The 17,703-nt window shown below is 50.2% G+C and overlaps 1 long non-coding RNA gene across 2 annotated transcripts; it reads left to right on the top strand.

Moving 5' to 3' along the window:
* The first annotated feature begins 12,240 nt into the window (after positions 1-12,240).
* Positions 12,241-17,310, top strand: LOC119047062 (uncharacterized). 2 transcript variants are annotated; one of them, XR_005082067.2, is made up of 4 exons: positions 12,241-12,351; positions 13,160-13,341; positions 15,462-15,614; positions 15,772-17,310. It is a non-coding gene; the product is annotated as an uncharacterized LOC119047062 (long non-coding RNA). The 2 variants fall into 2 exon arrangements; XR_005082068.2 differs by lacking the exon at positions 15,462-15,614.
* Positions 17,311-17,703: the final 393 nt, after the last annotated feature.

Genomic DNA, 17,703 nt, shown 5'->3' with positions numbered 1-17,703 from the left:
CCCGCTGAAGGGCAGGCATCGTCGTGTGCAAGGGGGGAAATTCTCCCCACAAAGAAGCATTTGTGGGAACTTACTCGTGCGAGTGATTCAGAATCTTCATAATAGAAAGTTTTGCAACTCGATTACTGAGAAATATTTAGAAATTCTTTCTAAAGAATGATCTATAATTAATGACTGCAATTGTGACAGCTTAATGGGTGGAGAATGGGGGTGGGGTGGTTTCTCAGTGGAGAGACTGGCTGCTTTTACTAAAAGGGAAGGAAGCAGCAAACATCTCAACCCACTCATAACGTATAGCTCCACCTTGGACATGTGCACTCCACATCGGCATATTAAGATCTCTTGCTCGTGGTCAGAAACTCATTTAATCCACCGTTTCCTGAATTTATTTGCTCCGATGATACACCTTACAACCTGTCGATGGATGAGTGGCGCCTAAGTGAGCACATTTCTTTCCTGCGCTCGTGGGCCTGTCTTTCAGTCTAGATGGAGTCTGCCAGGGTGGGGATGGCCTCACTCATTTCTTCTTGTGTAACAAACTACCCCACACTTAGTGGCATAAAAATGTTTTATTTTGCTCATGGGTTTTGAGGGTCAGAATTCAGACAGGGTACCATGGTGTTGGCTTTTCTCTGTTCCATAAGGTCTGCAGTCTTCTCTGGGAAAATTCGAACAGCTGGGAGTGACTTCGGTGTCTGGGGGTGGGATCGCCTGAAGTCCTTTTCATCCATAGGTCTGGTGCCTGGGTTGGGGGGACTGGAAGGCCGGGCACAGCTGGAATGTTGACACATGGTCTCTCCATGCAGTTTGGGCTTCCTCACAATATGACAGCCTTGGGGAAGACCAGTGGACAAAGGGGAAGCTGCAAGGCTGTTCGTGACCCAGCCTCAAACTTCATTTAGCAACACGTCTGCCACACTCTTTTGGTTGAAGCAGTTACAAGGCTGCCCAGATTCAGAACCGGCAGAAACTTCACCTTCTGATAGGAGTGTCTAGGAATTCGCAGCATGTTTTAAAGCTGCCTCGGGGGCCCAGAAGCATCTTCTCCTCTGTGACTCATCCCACACACCTTTTAAATGTCTTCTCCCCTCTCCCTGAAAGTCCTGGCTCCTTTCTGCCCCGAATCCGTGCGTCCCAGACAGGCAGACCTTTCCTCACTCCAACTTGGGACCTTCGTGTGGATATTTATCTTTCTCAGAATATAGCCCTTTGCTTCAGAGTATTGATTCCCGCTCAGCACATGACTCTAACATGTTCCCGTGTGAAGAAGCTCGCCTCCCCACCAAGGGAACAAACGGGGGCATACGGGGAACTCTCCGGTCAGGGTGAGCTTTAGTTGCTACCGAGAGAGCCCCCACGGGAGCTTCCCCATTTCTTTCCATCCTTCTGTTCATTACTCCTCAGGGTGAGACAGGGCTGCCTTTCCTCCCTCCCCTCATCCCTAAATCTATGGCTCTTCCAAAGGTAATTTTTAAAAATAATCACCCAAGGATACATTCACTAATTTCAGAGAGAGAGAGAGAGAGAGGAGAGAGAGAAAGGAAGAGATTGGTTGCCTCTTATATGTTTCCTGACTGGGAACTGAACCTGCAACCTAGTTATGCGCCCTGACTGGGGATTGAACGTGCAAACTTTTGGTATATGGGACAATGCTCTAACTAACTGAGCCACCCGGCCAGGGCTCTATCAAAATTTTGAAAGATCATGCCATTGGTGATGGTTATTGTGGGGCCCAGGTTGAACTCACCTGTAGCTGAGTGAAAGAGAGCAAGCTGGTAATAAAACCCTCCATGTCTCAGTTACCCTACCTGCAGGCTTATTGTGAGGATTAAGTGAACTAGAATGTTAAAACAACTTAGAACAGTGCTTGGTAAAGAATCAGCAACTCATTCACAGGAGCTGTCGTTATTGAGGAGCTGTGCACGGTCCTGGTTTGGATTCCCCCAGAGGCATTGCCAGAGCAAGGATTCCGGTGCAGCCTATGAGGCAGTGAAGAGAGGCTGGCAGGGGAAGCGGATGAGCTGATGCAGGTGCATCATCCAGCTGGTGATGCTGTGGCTGCTAGAGCGGGACCCTGCTGGACTCTGGAAAATGATGAGTCACAGCCTGCACGGCCGGCCCCCAGGGATGAGGGGGCAGGATGTTCATACTGTTATCTCCATCAGATGTGGGGCGAGGGCTTTTAAAAAGCCTCCTAGAGGGCATTCATTACTTGGTGCTTTCGGCTTGCCTTGCTGGCAGGAGCAGTGGGCTCTGGCGGCCGGAAAAGCCTCAGCTGCAGCTGGAGTCATCGGCTCCATCAAGTGTTGTCTCCACTATAGAGAGGGAGGTCGTGTAGCACCAGAGAGCAGCCTCCAGACCCCAACAGCCCTCAGTTCCAGCTCAGTGTTTATTTGCCGAGTGTCCTTGAAAACATCGCTTAAACTTCCTGTTCCTCACTTTCCTTGTCTGTAACATGAAGGCGATAGTATTACTGTTGTGGGAATTAAATGACTAAATAAGTATAAAGAGCTTAAAACAGTACCTGGCATAGAGTATTTAAAAAAGTCTACAGTATTTATATTTATTGTTTATGTTATTAAATTGTTTTATTATAAAATATCGATGTCCTATGAATAATTAAATCTTTATAGTTATTTATAATGGTATACAATTATATAATTATTTAATAACTTATAGTTATTAAATATTTAATAATATGATGCATTATATACTTATATAATTATTTGGCTATCTTCCAGTATAATTATATCAATAATTCAATCAATTGTATAGTTATTAAATGACTTATAGTGTAATTATCTAAATTTTAATGATCTAAATCATTAAATACTGTAGCCCCCAATCACCCTCATGGTGAGTTCCAAGACCCCCAGTGGACGTGTGGACCCGTGGACTGTGCCGAATCCTACACGTGCCTGTGTTTTCCTGGACGTGCATATTACGAAGAGTGTGGTGCACACACCAGGCGCGGTGAGAGATCACAGCACTGGCACAGCCGATGAACTGCAGCGCCTGCTGCAGCAGCAGTTCTGCGCCCTGGCCTCTCTGATAGCTGGGATGGCCGCGCAGGGGCTGTGGGCGGGGGGCGCACTGGGTGCGGGCATGCTGGAGGGGGGTGACTCACGTCCTGGGCAGGATGCAGTGGGACAGAGAGAGGTTTCACCACTCCACTCAGGTCAGCGCACGATTTAAAACTTCCGAATTGTTTATTTCTGGAATTTTCCATTTAATATTTTCGGACCATGGTAGACTGCAGGTAACTGAAACCACGAAAAGGGAAGCTGTGGGAACGGGGGTGGGGGGACTACTGTAATTATAATGTAATTGTGAAATCATTACAATGTCCTTTCTTATTTATTGTCTGCTCTGCTGTGGGGTAAGGGCGGTCTGCCCTGTTGCCACTCTGACCTCGGCCGGCCCTTGGTCGAGCGCCTGGCGAGCAGTGGTGCTTGCCCACCACTCGCTGCTGCGTGAGCGGTGGGCAAGTGTCTGGGGGTGGAAGGGGCGCTAGGTGGGAGAGGTCACCCCAGGACACAGAGGAATAAAGGGCTCCAGGAAACAGCCTACTCAAAGCAGCCTGGCACAGAGCAGGTGCTCAAGGCATGTTAGAACCCTTCCCCTTCTTCTCCCTGTGAAGAGTGAAAAGATGAGAGTGATTTCATGGGGTGCCTGGGGGGTTAGATGAACTCACAGCACAAATTACTGTGGGCCTGCTCACGGGTCTCTGCCTTCCTTCCAGTTTCCCAAAGAGAAAACTCCAATCATATGCTCTGCCTTCCTGGACAAATTGCTTTTTTTTTTTTTGCTGGAAAGAGTAAGTTAATATCTAGGATAAAGAAAGTTAGGGTATGCATGATGCTGTATAGGAGAGGAAAAGGCTTTTCACAGGTTCTGTAACAGGTTAGCTGTGTGATCCACCTGCTGGTCCTTAAGACATGAAAATAGGCGTTTGAGCGAATCTGAGAGTACACCTGGCTGTGAACTGTATTTTATCAAGAGGGATGTTTCTAAGACTGAGCCCTATGGTTCCTGGCTTTATAAGGGTAATACATATACATCGAGTGTCTGGTACCAAGTAGTCATCCCCTCCACCTTCTAATAAACCGTAAGGACCACAGGGAGATAGAAAGAATAAAGAATCTTGAAATTAAAAATCTCTCAGAGAAACCTAAGAGGGCGGGATCCTGGCTGTTTTCGTGAGCTTTGGGGGGAGAAATCACAGAGCCTTTAGCAGACTCGGACGTGCTCCCTCCACTTGGTCTTTCCCTTCCTGCAGCATCCTCAGAGGCCCTTCTTCTGCCCTCCTCCCTGCTGCCTCCGTCTGAAATGAGGCATTGAGCAATCCAGCCAGTTAGAAACCCTGAGCCCAGAAATAAAGTGACTGTTGCTTTGCTGCTCATGCAGGTTTGCTCCGGGTCCCAGCAGAGGCCGAAGGCAGTGTCTGGAGGAAGCAGATGGCCGGGTCTACTGTACATTTCGGAGTATTTCAACTGCAAGGCTGGCTGGAACTATTGCATCACTGGGCCCCACAGGACAGGCCAGGACCCCTGGGGGCTCTGGGCGGCAGGCTCGGTGGTCCAGAGGCAGTCCTAGGGGAGCGGGGAGGATCTTGTTTGGAGAGGAGAAGGAGAAAGGGGAACTCGTTGGGAAAAGCACATGAATTCTTACCCAGCTCCGGTATGGGCCGAAGCAAAGGGCCTATGTGTGGGCTGAGGTCAGCGAGACCAGGGACCCGGTCTTGACCCAGCTGCTGATTGGTCAGCTGTGGGACACTGGGGAAATGGCTTCCCTTCTCTGAATCTCAGTATCCTTGGCTATAAATTATCCATTATTCCTCTTTCACATGGATGCCTGAGGGTTGGTTGCCCTGACCTCCTGAGGCTGTTAAGAGGATTAAACGAGCTCATCTATGCCAAGTGCTTCCAGTGATGTCCAACCCTTTGGCATCTCTGGGCCACACTGGAAGGAGTTGTCTTGGGCCACACATTAAACACACAAACACTAATGAAAACTGATGAGCAAAAAAAGGTTTTGGGGAAATTTACAATTTTGTGTTGGGCTGCGGGTTGGACACCACAGGAGCCCAGGCACACAGTAAATGCTGGAGAAGTGTCAGCTGTCAGCATGCTCCTCGTGGCGACATTCTAGCGACTCGGTGATGGGGGAACGCAGCCTAGCTCCTGAGGCGGAGTGTTTGGGTCAGCCTCTCCGGCAGGCAGGCGACCTGGGCAGATATTTGGGAGACTGCTCGGTGGGCAAGGAACTGAAAAGGAGGTGCTAAGAGATTTGCAGAGAGCCTGTCCATGGAGGGAGTTTAGTGCGCTTGGGCATCTGTTATACTTGAGCAGAGATTTTTCCGAGCTTGTCACGCTGATGTCTTCAGTGTCCTCAATAACCACCCTGCTAGTTCCCTGGGAGACTGACCCATGGACCACTAACAGGCTCCCCTGCCCTCTGGGGCTTCCGGCAGAGCTCTGGCAGCAGAGTCCCTACAGGAAATCAGAGGGAAGGAAGAGAGAGAGGTCAGTGTTGCTCACGCCCCAGTTTCCTTCCACAGTCTCCCTGAGTTGCCTGTATTCTTCTCAAGGCTGTGGGCTCTACCTGGGCTCCAGTAACCGCTCCCTCCCCTTGTCCTTCTGGGCACCACCAGTTTTTTTTCTGTTAGATAAGTATTTTTTAAAATTTTTTAAAATATATTTTATTGATTATGCCATTACAGTTGTTCTATTCCCCCCTTCATTCCCTTCCACCCTGCACACCCCCTCCTCCACCATTCCCCCCCTTTAGTTTATGACCACATGTCTCAAGTTCTTTAGATTCTGTATTTCCCATACTATTCTTCCCTTCCCCTCTATCTATTTTCTACCTACCATCTATGCTACTTATTTTGTGTACCTTCTCCCCCCTTCTCCTTCTTCTTCTCCCACTCCCCTGTTGCTAACCCTCCATGTGATCTTCATTTCTGTGGTTCACTCCTGATCTAGCTGTCCTTTTAGTTTGCTTTTGTTTTAGGTGTGGTTGTTAATAACTGTGAGTTTGCTGTCCTTTCACTGTTCATCTTTTTTATCTCCTTTTTCTTAGATAAGTCCTTTTAACATTTCATATAATAAGGGCTTAGTGATGGTGAACTCCTTGAATTTGACCTTATCTGAGAAGCACTTTATCTGCCCTTCCATTCTAAATGAAAGCTTTGCTGGATAGATCAATCTTGGATGTAGGTCTTTGGATTTCATGACTTGAAATACCTCTTTCCAGCCTCTTCTTGCCTGTAAGGTCTCTTTTGAGAAATCCACTGACAGTCTGATGGGAACTCCTTTGTAGGTGACTGTCCCCTTATCTCTTGCTGCTTCAAGGATTCTCTCCTTCATTTTAATCTTGGCTAATGTAATGATGATGTGCCTTGGTGTGTTCCTTCTTGGGTCCAACTTCTTTGGGACTCTCTGAGCTTCCTTGATTTCCTGGAAGTCTATTGCCTTTGCCAGAATGGGGAAGTTCTCCTTTATTATTTGTTCAAATAAGTTTTCCACTGGTGGCTGTTCCTCTTCCCCTTCTGGTACCCCTATAATTCGAATGTTGGAATGTTTAAAGATGTCTTGAAGGTTCCTAAGCCTTTCCTCATTTTTTTGAATTCTTGTTTCTTCATCCTTTTCTGTTTGGTCATTTTTTTCCTCCTTATGGTCCACTCCTTTGATTTGAGTCCCAGTTTCCTTTCCATTACTATTGGTTTCCTGTGTATTTCCATTCATTTCAATTAGTTTAGTTTCCATATGTTCCTCTAATTTGTGACTATAATCAACCAGTTCTGTGAGCATCCTGATGACCAGTGTTTTGAACTGTGCATCTGAAAGTTTGGCTATTTCTTCAGCACTTGGATTTATTGGCTCTGGGGCTCTGAGTTGTTCTTGAGCCATGTTTTGATCTGTTTATGCCTGTTACATATGAGGAGGGGAGCCTTAGTTGTTCACCAGGGTGGGCCTACCCAGGTCGCTGGTTTGTGATGCTGTATGTGGGGGCGGGGTCAGAGAGGGACAATGGCAGTTCCCTCTGCTGCTTCCCGCCACTGGGGTGTGCGTGGTCCATCTCACCACTGCTAGCTCCTTCACCAGTTTATCTGCGCGCAAATGTGTGACCGTAGTCCGCCCTCAGTGGGTCCAATGCCTTGCGCCCTCAGTGGGTCTGCCTGCTTCTCCACACCTGGGATCCTCCCAAAGCTGCTGGCTCACCTGGGTTGTGCGCCCTGGTCGGTCTGGTGGATCTTTCCTGCCCGACCCTGCTCTGCTGCTGGCTCTGCCCCTCTTACCGGTTTGGCTAAAGGGTTCGTTGTTGTCAGACTTCCATGTAGTTAAATTTTCTGTGGTTTGGCTGCGTTTTTGTTGCTAAAACTTTGTTGTTTTTAAACTTGGTTGTGTGAGAAGGTGCCTACACCTCCATCTTGGTGGAAGTCCTTGGGCACCACCAGTTTTGGCCGGTGATAGTCCTGGTTCCTGTGCTGTCTCTTCTGGTTCCCTTAGACCAGGTGTCTGCAAATCTGGCCAATCTGGCCCACCCCCTATTATTATCAGAAAGTTTTATTGAAATGCAGCCATGCTCATCCATTTACATATTGTCCGTGGCTGCTTTTGTGCTATAGTGACAGAGCTGAGTAGATGGGAAGAGATCACCTGACCTCTGGAGCCTAGAGTATTTGCTATCTTGTCCTTGACAACTTTTCGTTCATCTTCATAGAGGGAGAGGGTCTGTCTTGCTCTTAAGTTTCACAGTGAGCATGCACCAGAAGACAGTTTCTGATGAATGAGCAGATGCGTACTGCCCATAGAAACTGTGCTTCCTAAGGCACTGTATGAGCTACGTGGCAGGGTGTGATGAGGACATGGCCGAGGGGATGGAGACTGTGGGCACCAAGTGTGTGTGTGTAGGGGGTGTCGATGGGACCCTGAAGGGGAAGGAGGTTGAAGGGGGTGCCAGTGGTGGGGTTCTGAGTCTGGGGACTGCAGACTGGGCTCGGTGTGGGTGGGAGGTGGGGGTGAAATGCCCCTGAGGCTGCAGATGAGGGCCAGTCTGCAGGTCTCCACCAGCAACCAGGGCCTTCATACATGGGCTGCTCTTGGAAAACAACAGATTCCCGGCAGCTGCACCTGCCTGGCCCAGTTAGAGCTGCAGGACTTCCAGTCACAGCAGAGTTGTACTCAAGACGAGCCTGGTTTTTCGGAAGTCTTGGCGAAGGTGTGGGGCGCTGGTGGTTCTGAAACTCAAGGTAATTCCTTCAAGTGTGCCTTTCATTTCCTGAGTGTGACACTGGCGGAGAGCACTTCCCTCCCGCCAGGCCTCAGCAGCAGCCACCCCTTCAGACCCTGCCCCCACCCCAGCCCTCCTCCCCTCTGGCATTATGTTTTGTGGAAGGACCTTGGGGGCTGCAAAGGAGGCCCAGGGTCCATTCCCACTCCACTCCTGGTGCTCACTGGCTCCTGACCTCATGTGTCTGTGCCCAGGGGGAAGGCGTCGGTCGGCAGGACAGCACTCTCGTGACTTTTAGGGTGACCACCTCCCTGCTTTTCCTTATGCTTTCCCTGCCCGGTAGCAGCCCCTTAACGCACACCTGCTCTGGGGAAGTCACACATACATGGTGACACGCACGTGTTCCTTTGTGTGTGACTTCCCTTGCTCCCCATGTACGGGGTGTCGCCCTGGCTGTTGTGTGCTGCGGGGACGTGCACTCATTTCTGTGGCTGCATTGAGTTCCACGGTGTGACTACATCATGATTGTTCCCATCTTCCATGCACGGGTGCTTGGTTTGTCTCCAGTTTTTGGCTGCCACTGATGGTCCCATGTCAAAGTTCTAGTCCGTGTGCATCCTTCCTAGAAACAGGTCTCCGAGCCGCAGGTGTGCTTTCGTGCGGCCTGGCTGCCTGTAGTCTCCTGTCTCCCCCCCCCCCCCCCCCCAGGAGCCTGGGCATTCCTGGTGCTTCACTTCCTCACCAGCGTTCGGTGCTTTCCTTTCAGCCGTTCGTGTGGTAGCCGTGCCGTGGGTGTTGTGATGCCTCGTTCTGGTCTTACTTGGCATCTCTCTGATGGCTAAGGGGTCTGGGCTCCTTGTCTATTTGTCAGACAAGCTCCTCGGTGAAGTGCTGTGAATTTCAGCTGTGCCCACTCTTCCTTTCCTTAGGACTGGTAGGTGTTCTCATGGTTTCTGTCTTTGACTCATCGTGATTCGACTAGCTAAGTGTGATTCCTGCTGCTGACACCAGAGTGGCCGTGTGTCCACATGGTCAAGGGCTCAGGTTCTGGCAAGCTGTGGATTCAATTTTCCAAATTTGCTGATTCATTTCACTGTGAACGTGGACAGGTCAATTACCACCACTACTGCCAAGCCTCACTCTCCTCCTCTGTGGACGAGAGAGAAGGATGGGACCTAAGTTGTGGGGGTGCAGGTAGATGAGATTGGACACCGTGCAATGGGGAGGAAGGGACAGCCTCAATGAATGTTAGCCACTGTCGTAACTCTAAGCAAGTTTTGTAGGAGACCCAGCTCTCTTACCCAGACTCTGAGATTGTCCCGGAGGGAAGGCACTTGTGGTAGACAGGACAATGGCCCCCAAGATGTCCGTAACCTAGTGCCCAGAAAGAACCTGGGAGTGAGTGAACTTCATGGCAAAAGGGACTTTGCAGATGTGAATAAGTTAAAGACCTTGAGATGGGGAACGCTCCTTGAGTACCTGCGGCCCCCTGTGACCTCGCAAGGATCCCAATAAGGACGGGACAGGAGGGGCAGAGAGAGACTAGAAGATGCTACCTTGATGGCTGTGAAGATGGAGGAAGGGGCCATGGACTCAGGAATGCGGCGTCTCTGAAACTGGGGAAGATACGGAAACAGATGCCTTGGCTGGTGTGGCTCAGTGGACTGAGCTCCGGCCTGTGAACTGAAAAGTCACCAGTTTGATTCCCAGTCCAGGCACATGGCATGCAGCCAGGTCCCCAGCTGGGGATGTGTGAGAGGCAACTGATTGATGTTTGTCTCCCACATTGATGTTTTTCTCCCTCTTTTTCTCCCTCCCTTTCCCTCTCTCTAAAAATAAATGCACATAAAATCTTAAAAAGAAAGAAAGAAAAAGAAAGGAAGGAAGGAAGGAAGGAAGGAAGGAAGGAAGGAAGGAAGGAAGGAAGGAAGGAAGGAAGGAAGAAAATCTCCCTTGGAGCCCCCAGAGGAAACCAGCCTCGTTGACACAGTGAGGCTGCGTCAGGCTTCCGACTGAGAATAAATGTGTGTTGTTTTAAGGCCTCAAGCTTGCAGTCATGTGTTGCAGCAGCAAGAGGAAACCTATACAGAACCTTAATGAGCCAATGGAGAAATCGAGGCTCATTGGGCCTCACGTGGCCAAGGTTCCACGGAGGGGGGGGGGGTGCCAGCACATGCACCCTTCTCTGTCTTTCTCAGATCTGCCTTCTCCTTGGCCCCAAAATCATGGTGAGGCCAGGGCCGCGACAGTGTCATGCAGGAGCCGTGCTGCCCAGATGGGGTAAAAACCCCAAGGATGAAAATAGCTCTGTGCCCTGTGTAGTTGAGTTTCTGCTTCTCAGCCTGCTGTGAGGTCGACGACTCACAAAGCCACTTCCTCCAGCCTCGCTTCTGCCAGCCACGCCTTCACTGGCACTTTCCTCCTCTCCTTCCCCTCCCGTCTTGGGTCCCTGTGAGCCAAACTCTCGGCCGTCCCTGCCATCCCCGAGTTGTCTGTCTCCTTGGAGAAAATCTCTGACATGTTCCCAGGCCAGACAGTGAAGAGCAGCTAGGGGTTTATGGTTTACAAGATTGCTTTTTTATTTTTTTTTGCAACTATTATGGTCTTCCTCGTTTTGAGGTTAAAGTCAGTGCTTCCTTTCTCTGGTGTGAAAATCCAACCACGATGCTGTCACCATCAGGAAGATAGTTCCACTCGAAACCGCCGTTAGTGTAGTGAAGTAAGAAATTTTCCTTGGCTTACACTGAGTTCCTGGCTTTGACCTAAAGGCGATTTGTAGCTGGAAAATCTGAACAACGTTATCAGACTCATTGTGTTAATTTGTGTGGGAGGAAAGGAATTATTTTCTCAATGAGGCTTCCAATTTCTGTTTCATTTTAGATATGAGTGCTTCAAAATGCCAAAGATATTTTTAAAATGCCTGTGCTTACTGTAGAAACTCAAGCTAACAGTTGCTGACAAGGTGTTCAGTAGCTTGGCACATTTGTTCATTTTGGTTGGGTGAACAGCCAGAGGAATAAACAGGTGAGCGGGCAAGCTACAAATTCTGAAGCAGCTGGAACATTCCGGAACTGGCCCTTGTGCTTTTCCTCTAGTCTAGATTCTGTGTTCTTACTCTGAACCGTTTATCAGGTGAGATCTAATTCCCTCAGGTGTCGCGATGGCCATAACATTTGGTAAATGACAAGCATTTCTCTGGGTCGGAAGCTGAGCTGGAGGCCCGGCTGGAGCAAGTTCGCAGCACGAGTGACTTTCCTGAGTCCAGAGGGAACAGACGGCACGACCTTGGCTCACTCTGTTTGCCAATGACTGCGAGGCTCAAGGTTCGCAGTGTCTCATGGACCACACAGACCGCCTCCTCTTTGCCAGACCTCCCCTCTGTGGCATTTCCGACAACAACTGGTGTACCAGTTTTCCATGGCTGCAAAATACCCTGCTCTGGGCTCAGTGGTATAAAACAACAACCCCTTTAATTCTGACTTATAACTGTGGGTCAGGAGCTCAGGCAGGGCTCAGCAGGCTGGTTCTTCTGCTTCACATGGCTTTGACTGGGATCCCTCAGTGGGACTCAGCTGGCTGTTGGGCTGCTGTGGAGGGCCCAAGGTGGCTTCATTCACTTGCTTATCTTACTGATATAGGAAAGCTGGCTCAAGTCTCCTTGTAGCCTCAGGGCCTCTTCAGGAGGGTAGATGGCCTTTTGAATGGTGTCTCTAGAACACTAAGAGCCAGTGTTCTGAGAGACAGGAAGTGGAAGCTGCCAGAACTGAGGTTCTGGAAGTGGACAGACTGTCATCTCTTTCTGTTCTACTGATCAAAAAGGCACTGTACTCACTAGACTGAAGGAGAGGACATGGACCCCAACACTTAATTGGATGGGTATCAGAGAATTTGTGGTTATCTTGAATCCACCACAGTTGGCCATTCACGGCCTTGAATATGTGAAGTGATGGGGAGCTTACTATTTTATACAGTGCCTATTCCACTGTAGGGAGACTTGGGTGTTGAAAAGTTTGTCTTTTCTATCGACTAGATTCTTATTTCCCTCTGTCCCATAGATTTGTCTTGGCCTCCCTCCTAAATCCCACAGAAGCTGCTTCCTCTTCCCTGGGAGAGGTATGTGGAATACTGCCTTACCTGATGATTCTTTTTCAGCTAATGACAGTCTTTATGTGCACACAGGGTCTCTGGTTGCACACATTATCTCAGTTTTATGGGGTGGGAACAAGCAGGGTCAGCGATTCCATTCAGCAGACTGAGCCCTTTCCTAAGGTCACCCTGCCAGTGAGACCAGAGTGAGGGGCCATGTCTGGCTCCGGGTCCGCGTAAGTCCCAAATCTGAAATTATAACCATTTGGCTGCATTTCCATTCAGGTCAAGTGATGGAGTTTTCAGACTGTAATTTGTTCACTCACACATTCATTCACCCATTCATCCATCATCCATCCACCCACCAACTATGCATCAATCCATCCATTCATTCATCATCCATCAATCCACCCACCACCTATTTGTCCATGCACCCACCCATCATTCTTCTATCCATCCACCCACCCATCCATCTGTTGAGCTAAGCATGACACCAAGCTCAGAACACAGGGTCAAAGGAGTCTACAGGCTTGGTGACCCCCAAAATTCTAGGCAGCTCCCATTCGCAGCTTCTGTGGCTCTCTCTCTCCTGGGTCTGTCTGTGGCTTTCCTGGGCTGGGTACAGAAGGTGATTGATCAAGGTTGGACCATCACATTTACATTTTTTACCCTTTTGGTCTCAGCTTTGCAGAGGAAATTTTCTGGAAGTCTTAAAAAAACTGAAGAAAAAAAAACCCACAGGAAGCTGTGTCTTGTGCTCTTTGTAGCGAGTCTTGAACCAAGACTAATTTTGAACCAAGATTTATTTTTCTTTATTTTTAAACCCTGATTCTAGGGTGTGAAGATAGAAGCTTCCTCCAGTGAAGCATCCACCCCAGCCCTGGACTTGAGACGGGAGATGGAAACGAGGGGACCCTCCAGAGGCGGAGCAGCGTGCAGAGAGCGTGGGGCAAAGTCTGGAAGCAACAGTTCGAAACTCACAGATGTTGCTGTTCTGACAGCCAAACGTCAAAGCAGGTGAATCACATGGACCCGTTGCTGGTGTCAAGATTGAGGGGCAACCCTCAGGAGGCAGGGGCATGCTGACAATGAGAGCTGCCCAGGGACAGGGTCCTGGCTGGAATCCTGGCCCTGCCACCTACAAGCTGTGTGACATTGGGCAAGGGGCTCCATCCCTCTCTGCTCCAGCCTCCTGTCTGTAAACCAGGGGCGATACACACAGCACCCATTTCTAAGGGTGCTTGTGAGGGTAGGAGGCACGAATGCATGTTCAGGCGCTGTTCCCAGGGGCCGTGGTTTCCCTGGAATCTCTGGTCTGGACAGCAAAGCAGACACAGGTTGTCAAAGAAAGTCCTCAGGTGTAGAAATGCTGGGCACCCACTGGCACTGGGGGGCTGAGATGAGAAGTACAGGGGTTCGCAGTGGCCGCTACACGGGTGTCTGGGAAAGCACCACCACGGACAAGGGGAACTCCCCTCCTTGCTTTTTGGTGCTTGACATCTCTCAGGTTCATGGCATTGTCAGGTGGGAATTGCTGTCTCTCAGGCTCTTCTCACGGGAGCACATTTACTCCGAAGACAGAGCCACTTCTGTTGGCTGATGACCTCTGAGTCACTGTCTTCAGCGCCAAATGATAGATTTCAGATGTGTCCATGGAACACGCCCTTGACTTCTCGGCCAAGATGGCCCACAGGCCCTCGCTCAAATTGCCTTAACTCGGATTCCTTATTTCAGCCACTTCCATCACCCCCAGAGGTGGCTCCACCCCCCGACCTCTGTGTCTCAGTTAAGGACAGCTGTGGGAACCAGAAAACTGAGTGTCGCCTTTGCTCCCCTGCTCCCTCCAGGCCACTGTCATCTGTTGTCTGCCTTACTGCCCTGGTGTGATCACTACTTTCCCTGCAAACCTCTGGCCACCCTTCCAGATAGTCGTCACTTAGCCACACAAACCTGATCATGTTACAACCCCCCCAAGCCTGTAATGATTTAGTGCTGTGCTGTCCATATACAGGATCCGGCGCAAATAATGCTCCTTTTTTAAATTACAAAATCATAAGCATGTAATTCTGTAACAGAACAATGTCACACTCAAGCACACCATGTGACATTTTAGGTGAAATATTCAAATTAAAAGTATAAATTATTACACCCATATTATTACCCTACCAACCACACTCAAGCAGGCATTACTTCTGCTGGCCCCTGTATGTAGAGACCAAGAGTCCCGTATGGCTAATCAAATTTAAATTAATTAAAACTGAGTCATGACAACCTCCCAGCTAGTCTCCAGGCTGCCTGCATTTTCCCATCATTCATACAAGAGTCAGAGAGAAAATTCTAGAATCCATCTCTTATGAGGCCAGTGCCCAGCTCCTACCCTCCGCTTGCCCATCAGTGGCTGCCGCACTGCATGGCGCACACTCCTGGCTGCCCCTCATCCACCGTCCGAACTCCTTCTCCCTGACTCCCTGCCCCGTACCTCTCTCTCAGCCCTATGCTCCTGCCTGTATCGCCCCTTGGCACCTCCATACTTCCATGTCTGTTCTCCTCCATCCTTGGCCCCTCTTTACTCCTCCTGCAAGACCCCAGGATGACATATTTATTTGCTGGCTGCCCCAGGAAGATGCACTTGGTGCTTTGGGCACTGTTGGAGTTCCCCTGCATGTGGAGGAGGTCGAGGCCTGGGCGCTGGGATTGCCCGGTGTTGGGGGATCTGGCTCCGCAGCAGAGGCCTCGCAGGGCTCGGGAAGCTTAAGCTCCTGCGCTCCTTTCTTGCACTGGTTCCTTGCTGGGCTGGGTGCAGAGTTTTGCACTCTATCTGAAACAGGGACCCAAAGTTGTTAAGCAGCAGGCTACAAACCCAGGTCCAATCTGGGCTGGCCACTTGGCCCTAATAATCTCAGTTTTCTCATCTTTAAAGTAGAAATAATAAGTCCTCCCTCACTGGATGGATCACTATCACGATCACATAAGGAAATTCCCTGGGCAAGATAGGGGTAGAATTCCTAACTGTTGGATCATATTGTTGGAATGATAGAATAGGCGCTCGATAAATCAGAGTTATTATTAGAATTAATAGTACCAATTTATGGGCGGGCATGCTGACTCAATCCCTTATAATTTTTTGGGCGGGGCAGTATTGTTGCCCCAATTTACAGGTGGGGAAACTGAGGCTTGTGGAGGAGAAGCAGCTTTGTGCTGGGTAACCGTCCACTGGTGGAGACAGGTCTGTGTGGCTCAGAAGCTGGGACATACCTGGGATGGTGCCTTTCCCCAGGGGGTCCTCTGAGGTACGTTCTGCTTCTAGAATGTCCCCCTCTCCCTCTTGTGTGGAGACCCCACCGGGAGGGGACAGTCTTAACTTTGGAGCCACATGATGAGCTCCTGTCCCCAACTCTTCTCTTTTCTATTTCAGCTCTTCTCATTCTGAATTTCGTTTTGTCTCAGGCCCCCACCTCGACACACACACGAGAGATGGGCTGAGTTTCGGGGACCGTGAACATCAAGGTAGTTCCACAGTGACAAGGTGCCCAGCTTGCAAGATTAGTCATACACCTTTCTGATAAGAAAAGCGAAAAGGCGAAGTTGAGAACTGAAGACTTCCTGAATCCAGCGCTCCACGTCCTGCGCTAAGGAACAGGCGACTCCCAAAAAGGAATCGTTAGTGGAAGTCCCACGTTTCGCTGGCGATGGAAGGGGAACTGGTGGGGGAGGCTGGTTTCAGGATCTCACCTCACTGCCGGTGGCGGGGAGGGGGACCCCCACCTTCCCGCCGTGGGACGTCTTGCCACCCTGGGCTCCAAGGCCGGAGTCCGCACTGCGCTCTGCTGGGCTGGCCTGGCCCTGCCCTGGCACCTGTGTCGGGCAGCCAGCGCCTGCGTCTTCCTGAGCAGCTGCCAGCGCTGCCGCGTGGCAGGGCCACACTCTTGCAACACGGGCTGCTGAGGTTTCTGCGGCCCCTCCAGTCAGGAGGCAGCCCAGGTGCTGTGGGCAAGACATGTGTGAGAGACTGAATTAGACCCCCTTAAAAAAACACCAGGGCTGGTCTCGGGACCCACACCCCATAACCGACATCTATGCCTGAAGCTGGTGCTTGGGTCTGGCCAGCGCAGTAGCAAAGAGCCTGGACCCTTCGGCCAGCTGTCCCGGATGCAGCCTGCCTCCTCTCCTTACCTGCTGGTTAGCTCGGCAAGCCGCTCCCCTCAGTGGGCCTCAGCTTTCTCATTTTTGCAATGAATGAATTAAGTGGACCTCCATCACAGGCAGCCTGCTAGGGCTGAGCGAATTAAGGCTTGTAAAGCGCTGTCGTAGTGACAAGCGTGGCTCAGAATGAATGAGGGAGGGAAAGAGGGACTCCCCAAGTCCTGTGTACTGGAGACAGAGGGAGCTGATGCACCCACTTAAAACACTGACTAGGAAGTAGTTTAAAGCATACAGAAAATTTATCACAGTGCAAAGAGCAGACTCATCTATTTCTTTGTAATGGCTGTACTAAGACATAATTCACATGGCATACAAGTCACTTACTGAACGTGTACAATTCACAGACTTGTGAAACCATCATCACAGTGAATTTTAGGACATTTTCATTACTCCCTTCCCCCAAAGCCCCGTACCCCTTGGCTACTGCCCCCCTCACCAATTGTTACTACCCCCCTTTTTTCTATTGATACTTTTATGCATTTTTTAAACCTGTGATTTCCAATGTTCTTGAATCTTGGGACCCTTTTAAGTGTTAAAATATGCTGCAGAGGCCTGACAGGCACTTTATTCACTGAGCACGTGTTTACTGAGCATCTGCTGTGTGCCAAGCAGGGTGCTCGGAGCTGTGGATGCAACAGAGCGTGAACAGGTGTGGCCCTCTTTCTATGGGGAAAGAGACCTATTCAGATGCTGGGAGGAGTCCAGTGTGGAAGGCGCTAGAAAAGAAACTACGTAAGGCCTCTAGAGAAGGCAGCAGGGGACTGCCCCATGCCCAGGAGTGAGGGTAGGCACCTACGGGGTAGTGGGGATGGGGGGGGCGGTGGAAAGGCTGTGCTGAGAAGGGCCTGTTGTTAGTGGGAGCGTGTGCAAGGGAGGGCAGGGAGCAGCAGGCCGAGGCCACCAGACGCGCGGGGATGAGACTGGACTGTGCAGGGCTCAAGGAGTGTTGAGCACTTTTGTCTCTAAGCATGGAAAGCTCCGTGTTCATCAGAGGCTGCACCTACTTCTCTTAAACGATTCAGCCAACAGATTTGTCCTCAATGAATCACAGCGACTTCCCGCCCATCTGCACAGGAGCCCGGTCGCGTGTGGAGACAGAGCACGTGCGATGGGAACTGCCCTGCTCCCGGCTCCTGGGCGGGGGGCGGGGCACGCCTAGCCAGTCGGACAACATTG

This window comes from Artibeus jamaicensis, unplaced genomic scaffold, assembly GCF_021234435.1.
Source record: "Artibeus jamaicensis isolate MK-2021 breed Jamaican fruit bat unplaced genomic scaffold, CSHL_Jam_final contig_464, whole genome shotgun sequence".
In the NCBI taxonomy this organism is placed as follows: domain Eukaryota; kingdom Metazoa; phylum Chordata; class Mammalia; order Chiroptera; family Phyllostomidae; genus Artibeus; species Artibeus jamaicensis.
This window is presented reverse-complemented; position numbering and strand designations above follow the sequence as displayed.